Source organism: Lepidochelys olivacea, assembly GCF_965140295.1.
Source record: "Lepidochelys olivacea isolate rLepOli2 genome assembly, chromosome: 9".
Classification (NCBI taxonomy): Eukaryota; Metazoa; Chordata; order Testudines; family Cheloniidae; genus Lepidochelys; species Lepidochelys olivacea.
Window position 1 is genome coordinate 69,203,638 of NC_140419.1, and position 16,025 is coordinate 69,219,662.

At 42.0% G+C, this 16,025-nt stretch overlaps 1 protein-coding gene across 1 annotated transcript in view; it reads left to right on the forward strand.

Moving 5' to 3' along the window:
* The window catches only part of LOC311526749 (uncharacterized protein), a 148,478-nt gene that overhangs the window by 112,817 nt on the left and 19,636 nt on the right, over positions 1-16,025 (forward strand). The window contains exons 8-9 of the mRNA XM_084640107.1: positions 8,899-9,088; positions 10,489-10,675. The gene's annotated coding sequence lies outside the window, so the exon portion shown is untranslated. The remainder of the gene's footprint in view (positions 1-8,898; positions 9,089-10,488; positions 10,676-16,025) is intronic.

The following is a 16,025-nucleotide window of genomic DNA, read 5'->3' on the forward strand; positions in this document are numbered from 1 at the left end:
TGAGGATTTCACATCCCAGCTATTGATAAGTGAGTTCTTGCCAGACAGGATGCTATCAAACTAAGTTTCCTTTTACATCTTCTAGGCACTTCCCTTTCTCTGGAGGCGATAGGTATTATCAGGACAGGATTGTATTCCTAACAGCCCAATAGCACCTTACTTCAATGTGACTAGGTTGGAATATGAGGATCTGACCATTCACTTCCCAGCTTATGGCTGCCTCGCTGCTTAGCCAAAGGCCTTAGCCTAAGAACAGGGCCTCAGACTGTCACAGCAAGAGAAGGCTCTTACACCGGCAGACAGTGATTTTGATTCTTTCTTTTATACCTCTATAACTAGCCAAGTGATAAGAATACAGCTAAATTCTTAGAGTATAGGCCTTTACAGACAGGCCTGAATATCTATATCCTAACAAGTAGCTGAAGCAGTGAGGATGTGATATGCATTGTATTCTGTGTGGTGTTGGTGGTCACAGGTTTTTTGCCTGTTCCACTTTGGGCTGTGCTTCCAAAGGCTGTTTTTGTTTTTTGTTTTGTTTCTTTGTTTTTGTTTAATGATAGTGCTCCAGGATCAAACACTTCTATGCAGTAGATAAACTGCATAGGGCAGCAAAGAACATATTGATAAAAATGTGGAATCATCTCTGAAAATGAGCCAGTTAAAAGACAAAATACTCGTTCTGTATCTAAAACACTAGCAATCGATTAATCTGTGCAAAAAGAGGCACATGCAATGGAATTACATGCTTTTACAAGTCATTTTGATCACTTGGCCCATTGGTTTTTACAAGGCAAGTGATAGTGTTCAGACCGGTTTGCTAAGCAAAGCCATTCAGTTTCGAAGTGGGAAGGAAAATCTGAATTTGCCAACCAGTTTATATTTTCTTTGCTATCAAGCCCCAGCCACATTCCAAAGCTAATACAATTAGAATTAGCACTACTAAGCTATAAAGACTTTTTTTGTTGTAATAAGGATACTAATTTGATGAAAAGTTTTATCATCATATTTTCATGTGGCAGCAAACAGCCTCATTTATCATTAATTGAACAGTTTAAAATTTTATGCTGAAAATTTTGGTAAAAATCTGTTGGCTTTAAATGTTCATGTAACTTCTAAAATTGTCAAATGAATAATCACCCAGCTATGCAATAATATAACATTTAAATGAGTGCACAGAGATTTATAGCAAACCTAATCTGTGTTCTGCTTCTAATTCATCAAGAGAAATTATCACATTTGCTCTGAGTGAGAAGGAAAATCTGCATCTGCAGATTTCCAGTGACTCAGTCTTTGTAAGTATATTACTCCCTTTTGTGTGCTGTGCCTGGCCAATGGGGGCTGCTGGAAGCGGCACAGGCTGAGGACGTACTGTCTGCTGCTTCCCGCAGCCCCCATTGGCCAAGCACAGCAAACCACGGCCAGTGAGAGCCGTGATCGGCCAAACCTGCGGACACAGCCCAGCCCGCCGGGGCTTTTCCTGAACAAGCAGTGTCCCAAGTTTGGGAAACGTTGGTCTATGTAATGCCCTAAATCTACACACATCACTCTTGTACATGCCCATAAAGGTCAGTCTATATTTACTCATACAGAGAACATTTCACCTTAAGATGTCAAAGCATTTTACATGAGATAAGTTAGCTTCCCAAGATGCCTGTGGAGGTAGATGAGTATTGTTATGTCAGGTATCACCATGTGTGTAACAGTACTACCTAATATGTCTATGCTGTAATTGGAAGTGTGACTGCAACATGTATAGACATACCCTACCTAGCTGGAATAACAATAGCAGTGAAGCCACAGCATCCCAGGTAACCTGTTCAAATACATATCCAAGGTCCTGGGTGAACTTATATAGTCGTTGCTGCCACTGCTAAGATTATTTGAGCTATCTAGATCAAAGTTAGGTTGTGTAGCTCTACATCTCTGATTGCAGTGTAGACACACCTATAGTTTTCCAAGTTCTCTCTCTTAGCATTTGAGAAAATTTTCGGTGTTGGGAAGACATGCTCTGTGCTGATTTTTAGTTTCGTTATGCAAGGTTCCGAGTAGAGGGAACTGTGCAAGCAGCAGGCAAATTTGCTCTCTTCCTTGCCCTCTGTTTAGAGTATATTCTTGAGGTAGAACTGCTCCCTGGGTATTTGGCATTGGTATTGGGCTGAGATTCCCGGAGAAAATGTGTACGATGTGCATGCTGTTTGACCATTGCTGTTCTAGGGCTGGTGTGTGTCTCTAAATAAAACATGTTACTTTTAGAGTATACCCAGACTCCACATCACCAATTTCTCCTCCACTGGCAAGCTATCCTGCAAGCAAGGCTCTGGACATTTGCTAACACTTGAGGTATTTCCATTTTAAAGACCAAATGATGCATAGAGGCATTCAGTAACTCCCCAGAAGTCCAACAGCAAGCATGTAGCAGGGTCTAACTGCAAAAATCTCTGTTCTTTCATCCTTTATCCCTTCCTTTTGAAACCAATAAACTCTTTAAATGTATGGAGTGTTACTCTTGCATGAGCATTTGGCTATTCAGAACTTGCATCTTTGTTGCTCTCATAAGAATTGTACTAATCTTTCATTGTGATCTGCTAGCATGGACCCATGCGTCATATGCATGCTCCACAATGGAGTGCAGGAGTCCATGCTGGAGGAGCCTGATGTATATTATGGACAAGACAAGCATTTATTTTTAATATATGAAATAGGTGAGATGCAGAGTTTTACTTTGTGGGGAAGGGTCAAGTAGGTTGAAGGAATATCATAATGACGGAAACCTTGGATGGATATAAATTTCACAGACATTTTTGTAGAGCTTGCATATGTTGTCAGTGTTGCATTTCCCTCCAGAATTCTGGAATCAGACTTCACCAGTAGTTCAACTGGCTGGCACGTGAAGCAGTCCAGAACCACATGGAGAATCCCAAGCCCGTAGGCTGAACAGCCCAATCGTTGGAGAAGTAAGATAGGGTCTCATTTCTACTATGGGCTGAACTGAAGCACCAGGTCTAAACACCCCTGAAAGTTGCAGGTGTTTAAATATAGATCTGAACTCTGTGACTCATGACCATCTCTGGCTGCAGTTAGGTAACTATATTGGCTATGAAGTGTGGTCTGGAAGAAAAATATATAGTTTTGTCAGTAAACTCAGTACATGTGACTCAGAAGTGTTATACTATGGGGTGCAGATATTTATGGTGCCATTTTCACAGTCACTCTTCAGATTACAGCCCCAATTTAAGCAACAACATTGTGTGAAATAGTCACAATTTTTGTTTTGTGAGCAATTTTCACTTATTTTTAGAAAGAAAAATATAAAAGCAGCAGACGAAGCAAAACCGTTGGATTTAGAAGTCGGAAATCAGGGTCCCATAAATTATGAGTATAATCACTTCAGCACCATCCCTCTGGCTATAGGATATTGTCTCCCTTCAGTGAACAGATGTAACTCATTAATACTAATAGGAGTTACATTGGTAATATTCACTATGTGTGCAAGGTCCAAAGGGCAAACTGTCAGACCAAGGTTTCTTGTTAGTGCCTGCATTTGTCTAATTCACTCGATGACAAAGTATGAAGAAGAGACAGTGGTTCAAAAAAAATTAAGTGATATCTGAAAGTGGGCAGCCTGGTGTGTGAGCATTGTCTGAGGCTCAGGAACAGAGGAACAACTAAAATAAACATGGAAAGTGGGTAGTGACAATAAGCCATTGCTATTTGATGGCATGTTGGTGGCCTGGGTGAAATTATTTAGCTGTGGTGTCTCCATCCCATTTCTAGCAAGCAGGTGTTGACCTTCCAAAGCCATCATTGCAACTGGGACCCTTTCTCGGGGGGTCTCTGCAGAGAAGTCAAGTTTTGCAGGGACACACAGACTGGACTAACCTTTCCCATCTACATGTGATCCTTCCTGGACTGGATTAAGGCAGATTGGGGAAAACAATGTTGGGGAAACTTGGACTGTCTGTGTCTCTGCTGCACCTGCTCTGGCTCCATATATCAGTTTGGTGCCTTTTGTGAACACAGAATTTAATTTTAAAATAATCATATGTGTGTGCCAGCTATGTACAGAGCTGTGTGTTATTGCTGTGCTGATCCATTGCCACAGGTGGTGGGTTGGGTGACTCATCACAGGAAAGTACACAAGGCCATTAAGAAAAACCTAATTTTTCTTCTCCTTGTTCTTTTATGTCCTGTCTTCTCTCTCTCATTTTCATTTGTTAATTTTTTTCATTGGCTTTAATTAGGCTCTGGCTAGACTTTTGATCTTGCCTGCTACAGTACATGAATTTCCAAATCCCTTACAGCTCTAATCTGAAGTTTAGATTTCCAACTGGGACTCAAAATGACTAGAGTTACAGGTATGATTAGGTATAATGTCTGAAATGTTTTATATTACTTGTTTCTAACTTCCAAGGTCCATTTTCTTTGTATCTAGGGGCCTATTAAACACTCTTTGTATGTTCAGAGTTTCCTGTCCTGGATAAAAGAATGTTGTTTAAATCAAAAGCGTAGAGCTCTGTTTTGATAGCCACACACTGAACTTGAGGGTTGTGTGGAGGTACACCATGCCGGTGGCTGAGGCAGAGGCAGAAGGCTCCTGTGGCACTGGGGGAGCAGCACACTTGGGACTGACTTGTGTACCTTTTGTCAGGTGTAGTGCATGCTTCCCACCAGATCTAGTTTAGGGCTGGCAGCTGGTATGAATATCCCACTAAAAGACACTGCCTAAGTAAGCAGGCCTGCTTATTTTCTATTCAAAGACTAATACAGGGATGGGCAAACTTTTTGCCTGGGTATGGAAATTTTATGGTGGGCCATGAATGCTCACGAAATTGGGGGTTGTGGCGTAGGAGGAGGTGAGGGCTCCTGTTAGGGGTGTGGGCTCTGCGGTGGGGCCAGAAATGAGTTCAGGATGTGGGAGGAGGCTCCAGGCTGTGGCAGGGGGTTGGGGAACAGGGGGAGGCTCCAGCTTGGGTACGGGCTCTCGGGTGGGGCTGAGGATGAGGGTTGGGGGTGCAGGAGGGTGTTCTGGGGTGGCACCGAGGGGTTCGAAGCATGAGGGGGGATCCGGGGTGGTACAGGGGGTTTTGGCATGGGAGGGGGTCAGGGTGCAGGCTCTGGGGGGTGCTTACCTCAAGCAGCTCCCAGAAGCAGCAGCATGTCCCCCCTCCGGCTCTTACGTGGATGCACAGCCAAGCGGCTCTGCACGCTGCCCCGTCCACAGGCACCACTCCTGAAGCTCCCGTTGACTGTGGCTCCTGGCCAATGGGAGCTGCGGGGGTGGCACTTGAGGTGAGGGCAGAGTGTGGTGCCCCCTGGCTGCCCATATGCATAGGAGCAGGAAGGGGGATACGCTGCTGCTTCTAGGAGCTGCGTGTAGTGGAGCAAGCCCCAGACCCTGCTCCCCGGAGGTAACTCAAGGGCTGGATTAAAACATCTGGAGGGCTGGATGTGGCCCCTGGGCCATAGTTTGCCCACCCCTAGACTAATAACAGAGTAATCACCCATAGGCATAAAGTTCCTATGCAAACCTATTTTATTTTTAAGGTAAAAGTACTACAGAAAAAACATAATAAAAACCTACATGCTGCTAATAAGATTACTGGAGCCTAATATGGGCTCTGGCAGGAGCATTCTTGCAAAACCCCACCCAAGATGTTTCCTTGTTGTTTTAAATTCATCACAGCTTCAACTCAGAATAAATCTACCGTCTTGTGGGGTCTCAGTGGACCAGTCCTTCCTTCTAAAGATAGGGGCCTCTGTGGACCAAGGGGATCAGATTTAAAACCAGGCCGGTTATCCAAAAATCCATTATTTGCCTCTTAGTCCCAAGAGAATCCACTCTGCACTGGTATATGCACACCTCTCCAGGAGGTGGCTTCAAACTGGAGGAATTATATTAGTATCCCCCTCCTCCGAAAGGAGTAACATACAATTCTACAAGAAGATGTACACAATTTCATTTCTAGAACAATGGACCCTAAAGTTGTTATACTTAATTCAATTAAGTTTATCTTAATTCCCTAAGGTTTGTCCAGGCTGTTGTCCAGGCTGTTGTCCATCTGTAACAGCAGTGAGGACAAAGGAAGGGAGAAGGATAAAGATGATAGGGTAGGTTGAAAGAGGGATGGGGGATGGATATGGGTATGTGGTGTGAGGCTGAGGTGAAGATTGTGAAGAGGTTGGAGCAAAGAGCCAATCAGCACAGGACAAAGAATGTCCAGTCAAAAGTGCAAAATCATCTCATCATCAACTCATGAACTCCACCCTGAATATAAAGAAGGTAGAAGGGGCTCCTTGGATAGAGGAAAGTAGGGTCAAAGAGAAGAATACATTAAGGACTGCCATGCTTAGGGAGACACTTATGTGTTAGTGGTCGTTAGAGTAATTATTAAAGCAAAACCCCAGGAAGTGGGTAAGTTTAGATTCTGTTCAGAGACCAGTGTGGGAATTCCATCTGCTCTTAGGTGCTATTTGGTTAGGACATATCTAATTGGCTGCTGAGACTGTGGGGTGGTTAGATTACCCATTTCTAGTCAGCTATGTGATTTTTTTTTTCCTTTTTGGAGTTGTACCTATGTACAGGAACAACCACTTTCTTTTGTTTTTAAATCTTTTCCACTGGCCAGTATAAATGTGTGGCTAACAAGTGTCAACACTTTATTTCTTCAGTTCAACTCTTGTCTTGTGTGTTCATTCATATTGTATGGTGTCATTCAAAAGTACTATGGCATTTAAACATATGATGAATGAACCAATATTAACGCTCAGCTGCATACCAACAAAACAATAGAGTAACAAAATTACAATCATTGGCTCCAAATGAAAAGGATGGAGCCCAAATATGATAAATTTTGAGACTTTGTAATCAAACCAAATGTGTTTGTTTTTTAAGCGCAGCTATTCAGCATTCTGATTACATGTTTACATCTTATTGTTGATATATAAGCAAAATAAAGGGAGATCATTTGTTTAAGGGGCAACTATTATCATTCCCTTGTTTTCACGCTCCAGCATATGAAAAAAATCTTAAGTGTGTTAATAAAACAGAGAAGTGCATCCATTTAAATCCGTAAAACTGGTTTACAGATTAGTGATTGCTACAGTTAAAGGTTTGTAACCACTGCTAATATAAATCTGTTTCTAGAGGTTTATAAGTTTCCCATAAATGTTCACTTCAGGCTAAATTCTTGGTGCATAAAATCTCAGCTCAGGATTATTTTTTTTTTTATAAATCTCTTTGAAAAAGACTCTGGGATCATATAATTAATTAAAGGAGTGAATAATTTTAATTCAGGTCAGATTATTGCTCCTTTTTATAAATATTGCTAACTCAGTTATCTTTCAGTGGTTGGATTGTGGTCTTTCTGCTTTTTTAATGAATTTTTCGGGGTTGCAGATTCTAAGCAAAGTAGCATGTCTCTAGCTGCTTGGGAGAACTGCAGCCTCCCAGTTCCAAACCTGCACAAGATTCAGGGTCTGTGTGAGTACATCAACTTTACCTGCCTTACTCTTCAAATTGTAAAGGCATCCTTTTGGCACCTTAGAGACTAATACATTTATTTGAGCATAAGCTTTCGTGAGCTACAGCTCACTTCATCAGATGCATGCAGTGGAAAATAAAGTGGGGAGATTTTATATATACAGAGAACATGAAACAATAGGTGTTACCATACACACTGTAACGAAAGTGATCAGGTAAGGTGAGCTATTACCAGCAGGAAAGGTAAAAAAAAACCTTTTGTAGAGATAATCAAGGTTGGCCATTTCCAGCAGTTGACAAGAATGTGTGAGGAACAGTGGAGGGGAGGGGGGGAAATAAACATGGGGAAATAGTTTTACTTTGTGTAATGACACATCCACTCCCAGTCTTTATTCAAGCCTAATTTAATGGTGACCAGTTTGCAAATTAATTCCAATGGAGCAGTGGAACCTCTGTGAAGGGCGGTGAGTGGCAGGGGGATTCCTTAGTAGCATCACTTTTATAGGAATCATGTTATCAGAGAGCCAATTCAGGTGGCCCGGGTATCCAGGTTCTTGCGTGTTCATTTGATTTTTAATGTGATTGGATACACCTGGCCCTTTGTGGCCCCCTGGTGGAGGACCTGTGGTCCTGCTACACTCCACCCCAGGAAAGAGCAGCAGAAATGGGTCCTCTAGGCCTGCCTAAAAGGCTGCATGGAAGCAGCCAATCAGTGCCCAGCAAGCTCAGATAAAAGGACCTGCAGGGCGCTGAGGTCAGTTCCCAGCTAGGGCCAGAAAGGTGCGGGAGAGTATTCCTCTCTGGCCAAAGAAGCTCAGCAGGCTGCATTTACTGGCCCAGTGTCGGGAGAGGACCTGAGAACTTTAACCCTAAAGTAATGGGGAAAGGTAAAGGGAACAGGTGGGAAGAGGCCTGGGAATGGCACAGTAACTAATTAAAAGAAACAGTGTTGGAACTGGGCCTCAGAGTAGTGGGCAGGCCCTGGTTCCCCCACTGGTGAAGTGGCCTAAGCCCTGAAAAGGGAACTGTGATGTTGCACTGCATATGTTTTATGGAAATATGCTGAGTGTGAATATGATGTAACTGGAATATGCTTCATGCAGAAGGTCACTTGTAAGGTATCTTTACAAAGTTTATGACCCACTGAGTGTGGTCATCCTATTTGTTTGCATGTATTATTTCTATGTCTGGAGTTAGAAGAATAAGATATAAACTTGTATTCCTGATGTAAACATGTTAAGTGGAAGCCATTAAGGGTGCTTCAGAATCAATGAACTGTGAATAGGCTTGTTTACCTGCAGGTCTTCCTGTGTAGTTGTCTTCCAGCTACTAGGTAATGAAGAAGGATGTCTTACAGTGACATGTGATCATGGCACCTGAACTGGACTCCATCTTAAACCTGGTACTTTTCCGTTTAGAAGGAGGGGTGAGGACCTTGTGCCAAAGCTATAAAACGGGGTGGAACAGAACAAAGGGGGCTGCAGAAATGAGAAAACCCCTAGTTACCACCTGAGCTGGAACTAACAGGACTGTACCAGGGGAAAGGATTGGGCCCAGACTAAGAAGGAGTCTAGTCTGTGAAAGACGCTTATTGGAACATTTCTGAGGGTGAGATTTACCTGTATTCAATTTCTTAAATTAGACTTCCATGTTTTGTTTTATTTTGCTTGGTAACTTACTTTGTTCTGTCTGTTATTACTTGAAACCACTTAATAAAATCATTTTTGTTTATTAATTAACCCAGAGTAAGTGATTAATACCTAGGGGAGCAAACAGCTGTGCATATCTCTCTATCAGTACTCTAGAAGGCAGACAATTTGAGTTTACCCTATATAAGCTTTATACAGAGTAAAATGGATTTATTTGGGGTTTGGATCCCATTGGGAGCTGGGTGTCTGGGTCCTGGAGACAGAAATACTTGCTGAGCTATTTTCAGTTAAGTCTGCAACTTTGGGGACATGGACTCTGGGTCTGTGTTTCAGTGGGCTGGTGTGTCTGCCTCAACAAGGCAGGGTTCTGGACTCCCAAGCCGCCAGAGAAAACTGGCTGAGAGGTAGTTTCAGCACATCAGGTGACAGTCCCAAGGGGGTCTCTGTGACTGAACCCGTCACAGGGACAAGGTTCCTTTAGAAGCCCAAGCCTAGGGCTGGATTTAAAAGAGCTCAGAGACAGGGTCAAAGACCCTGTTGAGAGAAGACAGTTTGGTGACTTCTTTGCCGCCCCTGAAGGGGATCATTTTTGTGTGACTTGGCTGGATGGCTGAGCTGCTTAAGGCATGCCTAGTAAGGCTGGCAAACTGCCAGGAGCTGGGAAAAGATTACAGTACCACACTCCTCCCCTAGGAGGCACTTAACAGGTGAGTGCCCCATCACAGGGACAAATCTACCTCTTCTTCATGAGGGTGGGGTTGCATTCCATCCCCGCCCCTGCTTCCAATGGAAGAATCACAGGGAAAACTCCACTAGCAAACCTTGTGGAATTTCTTATCTCTTACTCTAGCAGCTTGCAACCACTTCCATTGTTAGCACTGGTTCAACTCCACTAGTGTTAACATGAGGGAGCCCCTAGTTTAGATGGGCTGCTGGCTGGCACCAGCATTTGAGATTCTGTGTTGATTAGTTTTGTTCTGGGCAGGGTTAGATGACTACTAGCTTCGTATGCTGAGGGAGGTGGTACTCTCTCTTCTCTCCACCTCTCATCCCTCTTCCAAGCCATTCCTACATGGCTCAATGATAGTATTTCTATCTTCTTGATGTATTCTTAGAACGTTGAATAATCGGGTGTAATCAAAGTCAACAGAGAAGAAAGAGGTAAACTTTTAAAAACAGTACTGGGAATTACGAGCTAGGTATGCAGCTAGTTTAAAATGGCAGGTCTTTATTGAACTCGAGGCATCTAACAACTCCCTGTGCACTACATGAAAATGATCCCATTATACAGTGTATCAAATGTGCGCAAAACTGATATGTGACATAACTAACACTATGGCATTTGTATTACATTCACAGGAAACCAGTTCATATATGGGGAAAACAACACTTCCTCCTGCAGACCTTGCTGGATCAAGCAGTTGGAGGATAAGCTGCCATCTAATGCCTCCTAAAGATTCCTCAGGAGGAGCCGAGGGGACCACTCTACTCTTGGAAGAAGTAGGAGGGGAAAAGCTATCTGTCACCTAAGCTCATCTATTGTAAGGTAGCTTTTCTTCCCTATACCTCTATGGCAGACTGGCAACCAAAGTACAGATATAGCTCCTTGGATTTTAAGGCCAGAAAGGATCACTGATCACATAATCTGTCCTCTTGAATAATACAGGATAATAGAATTTCACTCAGTAAATCTTCAGTCAAATACAATAATGTGAGAGAGAACTGAAGAATAACTGTTTTAACGAGACATGCAACCCTGATTTGAAGATTTCATGTGATAGAGAATATCAAATCTCTTGGTAAAGTTGTTCCAATGATTGATTATTAGGACTACTTGAAAACTTTGTGTTCTCTCTCTCTCTTGTGTGTGTGTGTGTATATACACACACACACATTATATATAAATTGGGGTTTTGATTAAACAATTTTTTCAGAAAGTATCTGCTTTCCTAAACATTTTCAGTTTATCACAAAAACAAAAATAGCTTCAGTTTTGGGGACAACAAAAAAACTGAAAAGTGAAAACGATAAGTCACAATATTCCATGGGGGAAAATGAAAAATTTCTGATCAGTTCTATTAATTAACTTCACTATTAAAGCTGTGAACCTTCTTTCCAGTTTTAATTTGTTTAGCTTCAGCTTCCAACCTGTAGCTCTCATTATGACCTTCTCTGATAGCTCTCTAATTTTTCAACATCCTTGAAGAACCAGACTACTGGACACCAGAAGATAGTGGTCTCTCCTATGCCGTATACAGAGGTGATATAATCTCACCTACTTTTACGCAGTATGCTCCTTGAGATGGTCTGTCACACAGGGCTCAGCTGTGAGTCAGCCTATGCATCTGCCCAGTGGAGTGAGAGGCACAAAGAACCTCCTTACATTCTGCAAGGACCGCATACATTGCAAGTCACAATGTGTGTGTGGGGGGGGGGAGGGGAGGGTTGAGAGGGGAAAGAATAGTAACTGTTGGTTGTTACTGCTCCTCCCAGGTAGATGGAGCCTTGACTCTTCCCCCTCTGATGCACCAGCCAACTCACTGAGAGAAGCGAGCTGTGCCAGGAAAAAGTGCTGCCACAGCTTCCTTCCCCCATCAAAAAAAGGGTGGGGGATCATAATTTGGTCCCTTGTCTATTCCTGGGGCAATGAAACTTGTTCTGATTGCAAGGTGCCAATGGAGCCAAAGTGTGCTAGTGGCAATGCTCCTGACTCTCTCCTCCCTGCTCTAACTGTCCAGTCCTGCGCTCCCTAATTATATTCTGGTTCGTTTAAAAAAGGGTTTAAGATATGGTTAAAACTTAAAGCACATACTTGCATAACTCTCCCTGTGTATCTATTTTCTAGCATAGTAAGAACCTATAGCTCTAGAACCTGGGCCCCTGGGGATTCTGGGCAGCTGATGCCTCCAAATCACCACAAGAGGTTTAGGCTGGGTATACCTGGGAGGACCCCATAAAGCTAGGCTCAGCAGGAAGTACAGCCGCATAGGCCCTGAATGGCAGCCCCTCACAGGCCACTGGTTGGCTGATACAATATATAAACCAGGAAGCCATGATGGTGAGCTGGCTGAGCAACACAGCCTGTCTGCCTGCTTCTGTTCCAGACCCTGCTAATGATAGACTCCAGCTTCCGACCCTGGTTCATCCTCAGCCTTGCTCTCTGATTGCTGTCTGTAATCTGCCACCTGACCCCACTCTCTCTGTAACTTGACCCTGTCTGCCTCCTGGCATCTGACTCTTTGTCTGGCCTGTTTTGAGCTCTGACCTCCTGGCATCCCCTGCCTGACTCCCAGCTCCTGCTCTGACCACTAAATCAGACCGCCCACAATAGCAACAACAGTAGCTCATCCTGTAGCCCAATACACGCAGAGGGCTGTAATCTAAATTTTCAAACAGGATGTAAGGGGACGGTAAACAAACATGGGAGGACAATTAAAACTCATTCTAACACATACCTAGAACCCTGGTGATTTTTTAGTTAAAAAACACCATATTAGTGTGATGCTCAGCTATTAAAATTAATTCATTACAGTTCATAAAGATGGTAGCTGAACCAGGCGAAATCAAAACAATTTACACTGAAAAGCAAAACATTATTGCAAATCATGAGACTGTGAAGGAAAAAAAAATTACCATTGAGATGATAAACAAGATTGCATTATATTGTTTACGCCATAAGAGTTCTCTCTAATTTCTTGGGCTGACTAACAGTCCCATCTAATTACAGAACAATTTTTCTTGATAAGGATGGGCTAGTCCCTACTCACTTTTAGCTGTAAAAACAGTAGGACAGTGGTCAGGGCACCTCTGTAGCCATGAGGTCTACTGCACAGAACTGCTCATTTACTGACATCATCCGCCCTATGTGGCTGCTAGTTAATGCAGAATCTTATTTACCTCAAGGGGGGGAAAAGAGGCATGTGCTTTTAAAGCAAGTATATTTTAGTTCCAGCCCTGCTTTCACCATCAAGGGCTAAGTGGCCATGGTGTGCAAACAGCAATTAATGCAACCTCCTCAATTGATTTCCCCCTCCTCCCCAGTAGTCCAGAAATCAAAGAACAGGAGACAAAAGGAATAAAGGGAGGGTCCTGACCTTTGGATGGATACAAGTACCAGCCATTTACTTCTAACTAGGTTAAAACCAAATGGCTGGCAACAGTGCCTTATTTGGCTGACCTCAGGAATGCACTTGTCCAACAAGGGAAAGCCCATCCCTATGCTTTAGGCTATTATCTCTATACAGGCTTCCCTGACTCTTGTATTGAGACAATGAGCAAGATGGGGTGAAATAGTCCCATGGTGACATTCAAAGATTTGAAACAGGTCTTTCCTCCAAAACAGATCCCAGCTGTGGAGTCCCTAACTATACTGTGTTCAGTGTCCTTGCCTCAAATGTTATTTTCCTACACTGTGACAGTTAACTGGAACTGGATGGGTAAAAAAACTTTGAGGCTTTCTAAAAATCTACTTAAGTAGGTACCTTTAGCCTAGTTTTGCCATTAATTGCTCCCTAATGGTTCAATTATAGTGAAACTTTAAATGGAAAAAAACTATTGTACTCCAATAAGGCTTTTTCTTTCCAAGCTCCCTTTGCTAGGCAGGCATAAAGCAGGCTTGCAATTCCAGTTTATAGAGTCATAATTACTTAATTGTTCAGTGGCTCTGGGTAATGTAAAGAGAAAACGCCTTATAATAGGTTTTGATCTTTTTTTCTACCATTTATGCTTAAAAACAATTTGATGGAACTAAACAAACCAACAATATGCTGAGTGGATTGACTACTCTCACCTTGTATATGAACATGATATGGCACTCAAGGATATTGGTCAAATGTGCATGCACCTAGAAATTACCTGTGTATATAGTACATTTATTAACAGCACTATGAGTTGAAAGTTTGTCTTTCATTGTATCATATTAGCATCAAAAGGCCCCAACTAGCACCAGTGTCCCACCTCTGTGTTGTAGGCACTGTGCAAACACAGTAAGACAGTTCCTGCTCAATGAACTTCCATGCTCAATAGACAAGGTATATGATGTACAAGCAGAAGACTAGGAACTGAGTAATGGAGAGATTAAGTGACTTGCCCAAATTCATAGAGGAAGCCTGTGGAAGAGCCAGGAACTGAATGGAGGTCTCTGACTGTTCCTGTTCCAGTGCCTTAACAACTTCCTTGGTATGCATACATATATAAAAAAATGCTTAAAAACCCCTGGCACATACACTATCCATGGTAAAATTAGTACCACCAGCTCTACGAACAATACTCCCTTATCACACAGGAGAAGTGTATACAAAAAAGACCACCATAAAGATGGACATGGCAGCAATGGCATGGACTCTCAAATCTAAGTTGTCATGAATGTGACAGGTCCAAAATCCTAACTAATTCTGAATATTGGCATCCAGACATATTGCAAATATATTTCATAATCCTGTATGAATACAAATGGGAGCTTTTGAATAGAGGGCATTAAATTAATTAAATCTGCAAAACTTCAATATAATTTAATTACTGTGGGTGGTATATACCCTTCATATAAAGTGTTACTGAAATAATTTCCTCCATTTAGAAGCTCAGATTAGGTATCAGAAGATCGTTTTCTTCTTTCAGAGCAGGTCTTCTCTTTTAGAAAGGAAGCAAGCATGCTGAAGGAAGCATAAAGAGTGGATGAACAATTCATCTCAAAATCCCAGTTGCAGTGACTCCAATGAGATATGATCACAGGCAGAGTAGGGCAGGAGAGGAGCCACTTAATGCTATTTCCGTTTCCTAGCTCCCCATGTTAGAATTATCTTGGATTAAATTGATCCATCATTTATTAATACCACTTTCACAATCCTTTGGCTTTTTGTTAATATAAATTAAATTTAAATTATATGCAAATATTAGGATTATGGTGAAATATCCAGGCTGTATGTATTACCACAGTGACACTTGAAAACACTTCTGTACAAAGATTCTATCAGTGTTTTTCATTATAAATTCCATTTTTAAGTCAAAGTGATTCAATTCTTTCCTTTTCTTTCAGTTTCCATCCTGAGCTGAGACTTTGTGTGCCAAGCTTCCACCCGGTGTGAATTTTAACAGATACTAGTGAGCCTGGAATTAAAGAGAAGCATTTTTATGCCAAGCTTGTAAATAGCTGCCCAAGAATAAGGATAACATAGATGTCAACCTTGTATAGCGCACACACAAAATATCTTGTTCATGTCATGCATTCCTAACACCCAAAGCTAGTACTAGGAAGAATGGTCTGAGACTTGGGTTCAATTCTTGGCTCAACCACAAACTTTTTATGTGTCCTTTGGGAAAGTTGCTTAATATATTCTGGGCCTCAGTTCCCCCTCTGTAAAATGGGAATAATACCTCCCTTCTTTAGGAATGTTGTGAAGATGAAATATATCCATCATTATGTCATGCTTAGATGACGAGGGTCACATAAGTCCTTCCACAGATAATTTCCCATGAAAAACAGCATCCAATTATATGAATAATAATTTCCACTCCTATAGTGTCTTTGAGCTTGTAGGCTCATCAAATATTATATAAGCTACTTTCAGCACATCACCCTTCTCCTAATGCAGAAAATCATATATACCCAATGGTGATATATATAAACATATACTTACTGGATTGAAATTGACAATGGGAAATACCGCAGGATACAAGGGATGAAACCTATTTTCAAACAGAACTTCAAGACAATTTCTGCAATCAAAACTAATGCTACAGAAAAGGCATTTTCAATCTAATGCATCCTCTATTGTGATATCTAAGTAACCAGAAGTTTATGTCAAGGAATCATGATCCAAATAGATGAAGAATGGTGTTTGTTTAAGGCACTAAGCTGAGACTCAGGTGATGTGGGGTCAGTTTCTTGCCTCTGCTGC